The sequence below is a fragment of the Ranitomeya variabilis genome, chromosome 4 (assembly GCF_051348905.1).
Source record: "Ranitomeya variabilis isolate aRanVar5 chromosome 4, aRanVar5.hap1, whole genome shotgun sequence".
In the NCBI taxonomy this organism is placed as follows: Eukaryota; Metazoa; Chordata; class Amphibia; order Anura; family Dendrobatidae; genus Ranitomeya; species Ranitomeya variabilis.
In genome coordinates this window covers 488,775,343-488,788,817 of record NC_135235.1, presented here as the reverse complement: position 1 = coordinate 488,788,817, position 13,475 = coordinate 488,775,343, and the positions used below count along the sequence as shown (strand labels likewise).

Here is a 13,475-nt window from a genome sequence, read left to right as displayed (position 1 = left end):
AAGTCCACATGCAATAATTTCGGAGCATCTTTTCTTATAACTGCTTAGTACTGTTCCTCTGTTTTTTCTCCAGAATATTTACAAATAAATTACCAACTTGGTGTTACCAGTTGGGAGGGAGGGGCTGCCAGTGTCTCCCTGGGTAGGGTTACCTCTCTAACTGGTAACACCCAGTTGCCAATGTATTCATAATACGTAGGATCAGTAACAGATGAGCTCCAAAAGAAGAGCTAAAACTTTTAGTGTACGTATGTGCACACGTTGCGGATTTTGCTGCGGATACGCAGCGGTTTTGACACTGCGGATTTGCAGCTGTTTTCCATGAGTTTACCATGTAAACCTATGGAAAACAAAATCCGCAGTGCACATGCTGCGGAAAAAACGAGTGGAAACGCTGCGTTGTTTATTCCGCAGCATGTCAATTCTTTGTACGGATTACGCAGCGGTTTACACCTGCTCCATAATAGGAATCCGCAGGTGTAAAACCACAGGTGGAATCCGCACAAAAACCACATCAAATCTGCGGTAAATCCGCAGGTAAAACGCAGTGCTTTTTACCTGCGGATTTCTCAAAACAGGAAAAATCCACAGAGGTTCCATCTACGTGTGCTCATACCCTTAGTTGAAAACACAAGTACTTACAAAAACATGTGAAAGTTGTATGAGGGGTTTAATGTGGACCCATTTACCAGTGGCTAATGTTGGCCAAAACCTTGTACGTTGCCACCAAGTGGAGTGAAGATGTCGCTCACATCTCAGCTGTTAAGACTCCACCAATAATAGAAATAAAAGCCACTTGGAACGTGAAGGCCCCAATACAGCCATGATTATTCTATCAGGGAAGGGCTCTAAACGAGCTCCTCTTTTGGTGAACGTCATGCCCAAACATCCAACTATCACTACAGTCAGAGGACCATACAGGTAGCTGAGAAAACAAAAAATGCCAATACAATGCCTAGACAGGCTGGAATTTCCCCAAGCCATCTTTGTGTTTGGATACACCAATTAACAGCATCATTCTAATGACCTTCATATCCCATAATGAGGACTGTTGAAATATATTTTTCTGGCTACGAGGTGTGGATAATTATTTAGTGAAGTATGGGATAATTACATGTCATTCTAAAACTATCTGATCGATGGAACTGTAAAAAAGTTCAGTACTCAGTTTTCTCTGGCAGTCCCGTAAACCATGAATGGAGAAGAGGTCAAGCATGTTCTCCTCTGCTCCATTCAAGATTGGGCTACAGAGTGATTACTGGAGGTCCCAGATGTAGGACCCAAAGCAACCCACAAGATATTGTCTATCTCATGGATAGGGTGTAACATGTTTTTTTTTGTTTGCTTGTTTTTTTAAAGTAACACTTTTTACTCCACTTTCAGAAGAATGATGCAGGATGTTACATTATAATCACTTTTCTAAATCTGCTACCATCTTCAATGCGGGAGTGAGCACCATAGAATTTTACAGCGTTCGCTCCTTCAATGGAGACGAAAGCCAAGAGTGACGAGCAAAACATTATAAGCATGGTTCTGGTACCAGAAAAGTAACCGAACTCCCAACCACACCCAAACCCCATTGAAAATAATGGCTACATAAGCTGCCAAGAAAAGAAAAATTTGATTATTTCTCTGCCACCACAGACTTACCCTGAACACTGTACCGGATTTCTGCAGAAAGTCCATGTTCGGCATTCAGGCCTGAACAATGTCTGACAGGTATGAACGTCGAACATTTCTGTTCAGGTTCGCCCATCTCTGATTACAAAGTTTACTGTAGTTCACAGCACTGACTTTAGACAGATTATGCTGCAGATTACCATAAAAAAACACTTGTAGAATGATTTAGAAATACAATTATACTGCAATACCATCGTTTTCTTGTAAAAGTGGATGAACGCTTTAAAGGGAACCTGTCACCCCCAAAATCAAAGGTGAGCTAAGCCCACCGGCATCAGGGGCTTATCTACAGCATTCTGGAATGCTGTAGATAAGCCCCCGATGTATCCTGAAAGATGAGAAAAAGAGGTTAGATTATACTCACCTGGGCGGGCGGTCCGATCCGATGGGCGTCGCGGTCCGGTCCGGGGCCTCCTATCTTCATCAAATGACGTCCTCTTCTTGTCTTCCTGCTGCGGCTCCGGCGCAGGCGTACTTTGCCCTGTTGAGGGCAGAGCAAAGAACTGAAGTGCGCAGGTGCCGGAAAAGATCAGAGAGGCCTGTGCACTGCAACACTTTGCTCTGCCCTCAACAGGGCAAAGTACGCCTGTGCCGGAGCCGCAGCAGGAAGACAAGAAGAGGACGTCATCGTAAGAAGATGGGAGGCGCTGTACGGGACCACGACACCCATCGGACCGGACCCTGGGTGAGTATAATCTAACCTCTTTTCTCATCTTTCAGGATACATCGGGGGACTATCTACAGCATTACAGAATGCTGTAGATGAGCCCCTGATGCCGATGGCAGCAGCTCATCTTCGATTTTGGGGGTGACAGGTTCCCTTTAAAGAAAGCCTAAAGGCTCTTTGTACCTAGCACTTGTGATCACACACTGTGCATTTTTTGTTGCGGTGACCCTTTGTCTAGGAAAGAGTCTTCTAAGCCCCTTTGAATACAGTTTAAAAAAAAGGATACCAACAGGCCAAAATAAAGATTTTGCATCTATTAGATGCAAAGAAATTCCAATCTAAGGTGTCCATATACATTTGGTATATGTTGGCAGAATCCATTGATTTTGGCTGGATGGGCAACTGTTTAGCCAGTATGTAGTTCACTATTGTCAACAGGGGATTAGAAGGTGGGCATGTCCTAGGGCTTATTCAGATAAGCGGATGATCAACTCATGTACTCCATAGACCGCACACAGACCTATCAGGCTATGTGCACACGTTCAGGATTTTTCGCTGTTTTTTGGCCGTTTTCCGCAGAAAAAACGCTAAAAAAAGCTTACATAAGCATCCCATCATTTTTAATGCATTCCGCAATTTTTGTGCACATTATGCTTTTTTTCCGCAAAAAAACGCATCACGGTAAAAAACGCAGCATGTTCATTAATTTTGTGGCTTTTTCACATTTTTGTCACTATATCATTGCATTGGGGAAGCTCCGGAAAAAAATGAGGCAAAAACGTGAAAAAAACGCAATAAAAACTGCGAATGGATTTCTTGCAGAAAAAGTCCGGTTTTGTTCAGGAAAATTCTGCAGAGATTCCTGAACGTGTGCACACAGCCTTATAGTCAGTGTGCCGTGTACAAGGCCAATATCCCATGCAGTCCGATAGACTGAAAAATAATCACTGCATGCACTACTGTGGCCAGTTTTATGGACCAGAATAGTGCATATAATGTAAAGGCAGCTCCTGCACCCATCTGCAATAGAGACAGGTACGTGGAGCCAGCTATGAATTTTGCAGTATCAACTAGCCCAATTTTCAATGCGGTCGTCTGAACCTAACCTGAGAAAGACAAGTCGTTACTATTGTAGGAGGAAGGTTATATAAGGTGTATGGGGAGCCTTACATTTCGTTTAGAGTCTGTAAAAAAACAACTTGTATGCGTATAAATCCATTTTACTGTATAGCAAAAAAAGCAACATGACCAGAGCCTCAGGCTGCCGTCACACTAGCAGTATTCGGTCAGTATTTTACATCAGTATTTGTAAGCCAAAACCAGGAGTGGGTGATAAATGCAGAAGTTTTGCATATGTTTCTATTATACTTTTCCTCTAATTGTTCCACTCCTGGTTTGGCTTACAAATACTGATGTAAAATACTGACCAAATACTGCTAGTGTGATGGCAGCCTCAGTCTATTCTTACTTTTATATTCAACTAGATGGTGGCCCGATTCTAACGCATCGGGTATTCTAGAATATGTATGTATATAGCAGCCACATAGTATATAGCACAGGCCACGACAATTTCTTGAATACCCGATGTGTTAATACAGGCCACGCAGTATATAACAGTGGCCACGCAGTATATAACGCAGCCCAAACAGTATATAACACAGCCCAAACAGTATATAACACAGCCCAAACAGTATATAACACAGCCCAAACAGTATATAACACAGCCCACATAGTATATAACACTGCCCACGTAGTATATAGCAGCCATGTAGGATATAACGCAGCCCACGCAGTATATAACATTGCCCACGTAGTATATAACAATGTGGGCACTATATGCGTGGTTAAAAAAGACTTAAAATAAAAAATAAACATATACTCACCTTCCGAAGGCTCCTTGAAGTCCTGGCGCCTGTGTGCGGTGCATGCGGCAGCTTCCGGTCCCAGGGTTGGTATGAGCGCAGGACCTGTGATGACGTCACGGTCACATGACCGTGACATCATGGCAGGTCCTTCGCGCACAGCATCCTTGGCACCGGAACCTGCCGCTTGCACTGCTGAAGACAGCGCGCGACGTCTAGCATCCTTTTGCACCGGAACCTGACGTCGGAAGGTGAGAATAACCTTTTTTTTTGTTTATTATTATTATTTGTAACATTAGATCTTTTTACTATTGATGGTGCATACGCAGCCATGGTTGCGGCTGTTTTGCCGTGACCAATCAGCGACTTGGATTTACATGACAGAGACCGCGACCAATGAATATCCGTGACAGACAGACGGAAGTGACCCTTAGACAATTATATAGTAGATGTAAGGGGGACGACTGCACCGCGGGTGCCTGCGTGTCGGGGCCGGAACTGATGAGGCTGCGTCCTCTGCTGTTCGGGGGAAAGTTTAGGGAACCGGAACGATCTTTGGGCTGACAGGGAGCATGGCTAAGCATTACCAGGGTGAGTGCAGCACAGAGGAACAGAGTGGGCGGGAAGGTGCAGTGCACGGCTGAGGAGAGTGAGAGCTCCTGCTTCGGGCAGTTAGGAGCTGAGGCCCGCACCTGGCCGTCAGAGAGACGGACCACAGAGACTCTGACAAGAAGCCTAACTCTGGCAGGACTGTTGCATATACATTGCTGGCCACCGGAGTCTCCTTACTGCGGACTCCACGGGATGTTTCAAAGACTTAATGTTGGCAGCCGGGAATGTAGCATGACTAGTGATGACGAGCGAATATACTCGTTACTCGAGATTTCCCGAGCACGCTCGGGTGACCTCCGAGTATTTTTTAGTGCTCGGAGATATAGTTTTCTTCGCCGCAGCTGAATGATTTACATCTGTTAGCCAGCATAAATACATGTGGGGGCTGCCTGGTTGCTAGGTAATCCCCACATGTAATCAAGCTGGCTAGTAGCTGTAAATCATTCAGCTGTGGTGAGGAAAACTAAATCTCCGAGCACTAAAAAATACTCGGAGGTCACCCGAGCGTGCTCGGGAAATCTCGAGTAACGAGTATATTCGCTCATCACTAATCATGACCTTCTTCAGGACCACACCGGATCCACATTGCGTTGACGGCTGTTGGCGCCATTATCTACTCCGGAACCATACCGGTCAGGAAAACGCCTGATGGATAAGTGACTTTATTAAGAATGACTTTCTTTGTTTTACCTGCGTTGATTTTTCCCCAACCAAACCCCTTTATTCCCTATTCTGCCCATATTTTACCTCACGTTTTCCCTATCTCCCCACGTGGAGTAAGACCTTGTTTATTAAAACCTGTTAATCCTTGATCTGCCTCCCTGCTCACATCAACATAATATGCAGCTAAAGGAATGATGGTGGACATTATTTCTCCTGAAGTTTCGGGAAAGTAGCTGGTGGTCCTGGTTTTGTCATTCAGTAACCACATATGAGTTATTATTTCTCACAGTTGGATTCTTCCGGGAATATTTAAACAATGTTTAAATAAGAGAGAATACTTCTCTCTGGATATACAGAGAAATCCCCATGGATGTATCGCATGTCCATGAAGGAGAGCCAATAAACACACACTGACCTCACCTCCCCCTCTCACATTCCTAATTCACCATTTAGACATAATTTTTTTTACATTAGATAAACAGTGTAGGGAAACAGCACAGCAGACCATAGGGGGATACTTTTATAAGAAGACAGGATGGATCCAGGTATCGTGCTCACTTGAGCGAGTTGTGTAGGCACGACTCCTGTGAAAGCGCAATAACGGTTGTTGCAGATTCGTGGCGGGGGGAAGGATGAACTTCAACAGAATGTTCAATGGAAAAGACAATTCACGGTTTTGGTCTGCGCTAACCGACATGAAGATTCCTGATCCAATAAAAAACGTAGTAGACACATAACCCTTAGGAAGCGTTCATATTGCGTTCTGTGTCTCCGACTGAGCCATAGACTAATCGTGATGGCAGAGCAAAAGTGCTCCGCTACGCATCATTTTTGCGGCTGCACGTCTGCCTCGTGTAGGCGAACACTCCCGAAAAAGTGTACGGCAGAGCTCACGTTCGCTCTACTATCACCATTACAGACTATTGGCCCTGTCCGGACCCCGGTTTGCACCTATGTCTCATCAGGGACACAGAACCCAATGTGAAAACAGCCTTAGCTGTAAGCAGATTTCACAACAAAGCAATTTATATTCCGGTATCATTTCTTGGAGCTGCAACATGTGAACCCTGCCCTACTAGCAAGAACCACTACAATGCAGATTTTATTGGCACTTTACACTTAATTGCAAAATAATAATATTTGTGCATCTATAATCATCTGTCATTTCACTTTCACTATAGATAAAGCGCAGATGGAATGAAGATATCCAGCATTTGATTTCTGTGATATCCTGTTAAAAAGGTTCTCATGACCACAGATCCTACAACCATTAATTGTTCCCCCCTCAGAGCGAAGCAGAGTGAGGTTTTGCTTGCATTCCAGAGGGCCAGCCTGCGGCTCCAGGATGTCTGATGGAGTGAGCTGCTCCCAGCTATTCATTTCACAAGGAAGTCAGCCGCCCACCTCCATTACACAGCATGTCATTACTACATAGCCCCAGGAGAAGAGGTGGACCATACCATGTGTGCACCCTATATGGGGTCAGCAGGACTTACTACTTGTTTAGAAACTTTAAAAGAAATCAAATGTCATTTTAAATCAGAAAAAAAAGTAAGTCCAAATTCTGGTGAGAAGCATTGTCAGTGCTGAACTGATAAATATTTTATAAGGAGAATTACAGTCCAAGTTCCAGCTACAGCGATGCAGTAACACATATATTCACACACAGGCCGTCCCGCGGTGCATGTGGTTACACAGCAATCATCGATGGAGCGCATGAAAACCAAACAGAAGTAAACTGCTTTTTTGTTGTGCAATGCGTAGACATGCAGCAAGAAACCTTCCATGGCCCTTACATATAAAAATGCTCCCAGGCCTTGTTCACACATCATTATTTCTGGTCAGCATTTGTAAGCCAAAACCAGGAGTGGCTCCAAACAAAGAATAAGTGTGAATCTTTCCATTAGCTCTTATTCAAACATCCCATTTTTTACATGTGTTCCATTTGGGGTTTCCATTTCCATGTATAGCAAGCATACGTGTTATAGTCTACAGGGCTGTGCACATGGCTGTGTTCTTTTACAGACCACGTAACTACAAAAAGTAAAGGAGAGACATGTCTGGGGGGTGATTTCAGCATCACAAGTGAAAATTATCCATACAAGTCTAATGATCCGTGAAATTAACAGACAGCACATGGATGACATCAGTGTACAATCCATGTGCTGTCCGTGATTATCATTGTAACATTATTATTATTATTATTTATTGTTATAGCGCCATTTATTCCATGGCGCTTTACAAGTGAGGAGGGGTATACATAATAAAAACAAGTACAATAATCTTAAACAATACAAGTCATAACTGGTACAGGAGGAGTGAGGACCCTGCCCGCGAAGGCTCACAATGTACAAGGGATGGGTGAGGATACAGTAGGTGAGGAAAGAGCTGATCGTGCAGCGGTTGGTTGATCGGTGGTTACTGCAGGTTGTAGGCTTGTCGGAAGAGGTGGGTCTTCAGATTCTTTTTGAAGATTCTGATGGTAGGCGAGAGTCTGATGTGTTGTGGTAGAAGGTTCCAGAGTAGGGGTGATATGCGAGAGAAATCTTGTATACGATTGTGGGAAGAGGAGATAAGAGGGGAGTAGAGAAGGAGATCTTGTGAGGATCGGAGGTTGCGCGTAGGTAAGTACCGGGAGACGAGGTCACAGATGTATGGAGGAGACAGGTTGTGGATGGCTTTGTATGTCATCGTTAGGGTTTTGTACTGGAGTCTCTGGGCAATGGGGAGCCAGTGAAGGGATTGACAGAGGGGAGAGGCCGGAGAATAGCGGGGGGACAGGTGGATTAGTCGGGCAGCAGAGTTTAGAATAGATTGGAGGGGTGCGAGAGTGTTCGAGGGGAGGCCACAGAGCAGGAGGTTGCAGTAGTCGAGGCGAGAGATGATGAGGGCATGGACTAGGGTTTTTGCAGATTCTTGGTTGAGGAATGAACGGATTCGTGAAATATTTTTGAGTTGAAGTCGGCAGGAAGTGGAAAGGGCTTGGATATGTGGTTTGAAGGAGAGATCAGCGTCAAGGATTACCCCGAGGCAGCGAGCTTGTGGGACTGGGGAGAGTGGGCAGCCATTTACTGTAATGGATAGGTTCGTTGGGGGGGTCGCGTGAGATGGGGGAAAGATGATGAATTCTGTTTTGTCCATGTTAAGTTTGAGAAATCTAGCGGAGAAGAAGGATGAAATAGTGGACAGACATTGAGGGATTCTGGTTAGTAAGGAGGTGATATCTGGTCCAGAGATGTAGATCTGTGTGTCATCAGCATAGAGGTGATACTGAAAGCCATGAGATTCTATGAGCTGTCCCAGGCCAAAGGTGTAAATGGAGAAGAGCAGGGGCCCAAGGACTGAACCTTGTGGGACTCCGACAGATAGGGGGCGAGGTGAGGAGGTGGTGTGTGAGTGGGAGACGCTGAATGTCCGGTCTGTTAGGTATGATGAGATCCAGGATAGGGCCAAGTCTGTGATGCCAAGGGATGAGAGCGTCTGTAATAATAGGGAATGGTCCACTGTGTCAAAGGCAGCCGACAGGTTGAGGAGGAGGAGAACGGAGTAGTGTCGCTTGCTCTTGGCGGTTAAGAGGTCATTGGTGACCTTAGTTAGGGCAGTTTCAGTGGAATGGTGTAACCGGAAGCCAGATTGTAAGCGGTCAAAGAGGGAGCAAGAAGAGAGATGGGAGGACAGTTCAAGGTAGACGTGTTGTTCCAGTAGTTTGGAGGCATAGGGGAGAAGTGATATAGGGCGATAGCTAGATACAGAGGATGGGTCAAGAGAGGGCTTTTTGAGGATAGGTGTGATGGAGGCATGTTTAAAGCTTGAGGGGAAAACACCAGTTGTTAGTGATAGGTTGAATAGATGGGTTAGGGTTGGGATGAAGATTGTGGTGAGGTTTGGGATGAGGTGGGATGGGAGCGGGTCAAGTGCACAGGTGGTGAGATGCGATCTTGAGAGTAGAGTGGCGAGTTGATCTTCTGTAATGGTGGAGAAGTTGGTTTTGGAGGTGGAGGGTAGGGAAGTTGGGAGGAAGGGCTCTGGGGCTTGTTGACCAAAACTGTCTCTGATGTTATCAATCTTCTGCTTGAAGATTGAGGCAAAGTCTTCAGCGGAGATAAGTGGGGAGGGAAGAGGTGCTGGGGGACGGAGGAGAGAATTGAAGGTGTTGAATAACTGTTTAGGGTTGTGAGACAGGGATGATATGAGAGATGAGAAGTAGGTTTGTTTTGCTGCGGCGAGTGTGGTCTTGAAAGTAGTGAGGGACTGTTTGAATGCGATGAAGTGGTCGTTGGAGTGGGATCTTTTCCATCTGCGCTCAGCAGCCCTGGAAGCTCGCCTCAGTTCTTTGGTCAGGCTGGTGTGCCAGGGCTGTCTGTTGATTTTGCGAGCTTTGGTATGTGTAAGTGGGGCAGCAGATTCCAAAGCTACAGCTATTGTGGTGTTATATAGAGTGGCAGCGTCATCCGCATTGTGTATGGAACTTATGTCTGTGAGAGGGAGGAGGGATTCAGAGAATGAATGTAGGTCAAGATGTTTAAGATTTCTGCAGGGGTGTGAAAGTTTGTGGGGTGGGGATTGTAGACATGGAGTGGAGAGAGATGAGAATGTGAGAAGGTTGTGGTCAGAGAGAGAAAGAGGTGAGTTAGAGAGGTTAGATAGGGAGCAGAGGCGGGTGAAGATGAGGTCCAGTGTGTGACCATCTTTGTGAGTGGCTGCAGAAGACCATTGAGTGAGGCCGAAGGAGGAAGTGAGAGATAGAAGTTTAGTGGCAGCTGAGAGGGAAGTGTCAAAGGGGATGTTGAAATCGCCCATGATGATAGTGGGGATGTCTGCAGAAAGGAAATGAAGTAGCCAGGTGGTGAAGTGGTCAAAGAAGATGGTGGCTGGCCCTGGGGGGTGGTAAATGACAGCCAGTTGGAGGTTGGAGGGGGAGTAGATGCGCACAGAGTGCACCTCAAAGGAAGGGAGGGTAACAGAGGGTGGCAGTGGGATTGGGGTGAAGGAGCAGTTATCTGACAGGAGAAAACCAACTCCTCCGCCATGCTTGCTACAGGTTAGTTACCCATTCGATCTGAGATTACCTTGACATTTGGTGAATGGGCTCACAACATTTGGCCAAATTTTGTGCTAAAAATCTCATGTGTTTTTTCATAAATTTCACAAGCCATTATGCTGTTCACATTTCATGTATTGCACATTTCCTTGCTTTAGCACAATAAACTTGAGTGCAGCCATTATCTATTTGCTATGTAAGACTTTTTGGTTATGCACCAGTTCAGACTAGATGGCTGTTCAGTCAGTTTTTCTATATTTACTATGCTTGCTGCTGGGGTGGGGTGTGTGAGAAAGGTGGAAGCCACCGTAAGAGAGTGCAGCAGGGGAGGCTGTGTCAGAAGGGGTGAGCCAGGTTTCGGTGATGGCGAGGAAGGAAAGTTTGGTAGTAACAAAAAGATCATGGATGTAGGGAAGCTTGTTACAGACAGAGCGAGCATTCCACAGAGCTCCTGTTAGTGGGACTGGGGAAGCGATGGCTGAGCGAATGGGTATAAGGTTAGAGAGGTTACGGAAGTTTGTGAAGGAGCGTGGGTGGGAGGTAGAAATGACTGTGGGAATATGGTGAGGAGGACCAGGATTTGGAGAGATATCACCAGCAGTGAGAAGTAGCAGAGAAAGTGTTAGCAGGTGGGAGCAGGAGAGGGCGTGAGGGGGCTGCCTGTGCTTTGAGACAGAGGATTGTATGTTAAGGAACAGTTCTGAGGAGGAGGTGAGATGGATGGGGAGGATTGAAGAGGAGATGAACAGTTCCTTACTTATAACATATAAGAGAAGCTTTGTCATTTATGTTTTCATATATTGAAAATCAATGATGAAACTCTGATGGTAAAGATTGACCAAACACTGACGGAACTTGGACCGGTGTTCTGTGTTCGAGAAAAATCACGCCTGAATGAGGCCTTAGGCGGTTTAAGATGTCCGCCATTCACGGTGCAAGTATCATAACACGTTTTTGAGTTCGGGTCAGGAGACCTATGGCCGGTTAGGTCACAGCAGTCTGTACTTGAACCCTGAATGCCAACAGTCCATAAACCGTTTCCTATTGGTTTTTGTGGGAAAATTGTTACCGCTCACAATGCTGCAGATATTTCTGAAATCACTTCAATAAAGGGACATGTCACTCATTAGGTTGTGTTCACATAAAGCAGCCATACTGTGGCTTACCGGCAACAGTCCTGTGCTGCTGCGGTCTTTTTGCACAATCACTGTTGCAGGGAAGCCGCTGTGATGAGGCCACGTGAACACGTTGAGCGTTTGGTGAGGTTTGTAACTCAGTATTTGTAAATGCAGAAGTGGTGACGTGTTTCTATTATACTTTTCCTGTGACTGTCCTATTCCTGGTTTTGGCTTACAAATGCTGAGGTAAAAAATAGTGATGAGAGAACATGTTATCTGAGCACGCTCGTGTGCTGAGTGTCTTCAGCGTGCTTGAAAAATATGTTCGAATCCCCGCGGCTATTAGGCAATCACTGCCTGTGTTGCGGCTGTCGAACAACTGTGACACATGCAGCGGCGGGAAATCAAACAATTTTCAAGTGCCACAAAGACACTCAATTTAGCACACGAGCATACTCTGGTAACACCTTATCCCAGCACGTTTGTTCATCACTTGTAAAAAAAAACTCACCAAATACTCAATGTGTGCATGTGGCCTTAGACCCTTAGCAAAACTACACAACCATTACAATTAGCAGCTTGGTTTGGCAGGTCAAACAGCAGAAAGAGCTGCAGCAGGACTGCAGTGTGTGAATGGAGCCAGTGCTTTCCACACAATTCGCATGCAAAACTGCTACAGAAATTCTATGGTCAACCTTGGGTGAAATTGTTGCCCCTCTTTCACATTGGGAGACCATTTCTCCACAAATAACTGTATTTTATGCATTTACACACCCATTTATAGGAATCACTCCTTATATCTGCAGGGGCATCTACTAATAACTGACAGAATACTGACACTGATGATTCCCTGGCACTTGCCCCGCAGCATCTACTCTGCTGAACGTACATTGTGAAGTACATGCATATTGGTCTAGCTTGATTAACTTGGTGAAAGACAAAGATGGCTTCCTCCTGTGAAAATCCCATGCTTCCTGCAGGTTAAGCAATTTTAGGAAATAGAAATCTGTATTTTCCTATTTTTACCCATCGGAGTAGAAATTGTGTGGTAAATAAGCCAGAGATTAGAATGAGCAGAATTGCTTGGAAGTGAGCTGAGGACATAGGGAGATTTCTTTGTGTGTCGCCACCACATCAGTAAGTCAGCTAATAGGTAGCTTTCTGCAAAGGCCTCTGGGAGGGGTCATTAGCTGCACAAAGGCTGCTCATTGCATGAAGGAAATGTTTTGTCACCCAGCTGAGTGGGCTGTTAACATATAAATACAGGGTTGGGACTATTCAGGAAAATCTGCATCTGCCTCAAAGTTCCATTTCCAAGGGAAAAAAAAACATGGGAGCAGGCAGGGTTAAGATTCTGCTGGAGATGCACATGATAGTCCTATGGTCCAGATCATTTTGTGTGATAGCATACAAGAAGTTAAATACTTAATACACATCCCCCACAGTCCAGGCCTGAGGTAAACTCGGAGACCTGGACACCTGGTGGGAAGTGCTGAAGTTAGTCCCAGGTGCCAGACAAGTCACACACCTGCCAGGTGGCCCTACACACCTGGCTGCTCCCACACCCACAGGCGACATGTATGGTCTCCACCTAGTACATATATTAATGACTACACAAACATCCAGATCATGAAAAGGCTCATGTGTACATAGAGAAAGATGCATAAGCCCAGGAATAGCGCTCTCATCCATAATAGCCATGACTGGGAACAGTGCTCATCCATATGGATGTTATCCTTCTGTTTTGGCTGGGTTCACAAACAGTTTATGGAATGGATCCACTTAAAAAACTACTTAGAATAACTGTTACTATTCATTTTTAGGTGAATTCC

The 13,475-nt window shown here is 45.3% G+C and overlaps 1 protein-coding gene across 4 annotated transcripts in view; it reads right to left on the bottom strand.

Moving 5' to 3' along the window:
• Nucleotides 1-13,475, bottom strand: part of CBFA2T2 (CBFA2/RUNX1 partner transcriptional co-repressor 2) — a 45,258-nt gene that overhangs the window by 22,762 nt on the left and 9,021 nt on the right. The window lies entirely within an intron of this gene.